Source organism: Etheostoma spectabile, chromosome 16 (assembly GCF_008692095.1).
Source record: "Etheostoma spectabile isolate EspeVRDwgs_2016 chromosome 16, UIUC_Espe_1.0, whole genome shotgun sequence".
NCBI lineage: Eukaryota > Metazoa > Chordata > Actinopteri > Perciformes > Percidae > Etheostoma > Etheostoma spectabile.
Genome location: NC_045748.1, coordinates 14,228,994 through 14,230,271, shown reverse-complemented (window position 1 = coordinate 14,230,271; position 1,278 = coordinate 14,228,994).

The window sequence follows — 1,278 nt, the reverse complement described above, 5'->3', positions numbered from 1 at the left end:
CAGACAACACAGCCCTCAGGTTCACAGGGACACACCAACCTCTCCACTACAATAAGGTGATGGTTCCTGGGGAGTACTGACATTACAGAAATCTCTCGTTAGTATCTCGTAGGCTACTTGTCGCAAAGTGACGCATGTGCAACTCACATCTTCACTCGTCGCAGTGACCCACGCATGTGTGACTCAAATCTGCACTCGACTCACATCGGGGAGTGACAACATCCATGGGGTGACCCATAGCCACTATCAAGCACACTTACAGTTCGCAATCCGCGTTTCAAAATAAAAGTCTTGTTATAGTTTTACGGCGGTTGGAATAAATTGTAAGTGCTGGTACCTCTTTATACATTCTATGTATGGTACTGGCTGATACTATAGCTATGGGCTGATACAAGCTGAAGGCTTCTTCTGGAAACGTCTGAGGTTTCATAACACACAGCTGGGACTTCATAGAGGTAATATCTTCTACATGTTTTGTTTTTGACCCCCTGTACATCAATTAAGACTTCATCAAACAAACTAAATACTGTATATCATACATTTCTACCTTAATTTACTATTTTACTGTCTTTTTGGCTTTTAATGTGGAGTAATGTTAACTTCATATTTATTATTTGTATATATTTTTACATTTTATTGTAACTTTAGTCTTTAGACATTTGACTGTACATACACTCAAACGTTTTTACACACAAAAATTACTTTTTGTGCAAACAATAAAAAATAAACGGTTTTCCACTATTTATGGACACAAAACTGAATTGGATCAGATGTAAAGTCCTTTCTGTACAATTTGAATTTGCTCAGCAAGTTAATCTATGTAGCATATCCGTGGGGTATATGTTGTAATATAGCAGATAGAGATAGCTATGATGTATGATTGGGCTACAGAAGACAAAAGTTTGTCTCATGGAGGTGTTGAAAAGATAAATAACAACACAGAGGCAAATAATTCAGTTTGGTGTTGGTACCATGTATTAAGTGAAAACAAAGACAAAACTATAACAATACTCAAAAAAATGTACAATCTGCAGACAAATTCAAAAGTTCAACCAAAAATAACATAGCAACTGCCGCACCTGGCCAATTCCCGCAGATATTCGACACACCGTAACACCAGTCGACTAAAGACAACAGTGGTGGATGCTGGTGCAGCTGCTCCAGTGGCCTCCCCCTCACACTACTGATTAGGGAAAACTCACTGCAGCTTTTAACCCATGCTTGAGTTCTGATTGGGTAACTGAGCCTACCATGTGACTCATGGTAAAATTGTTGTTT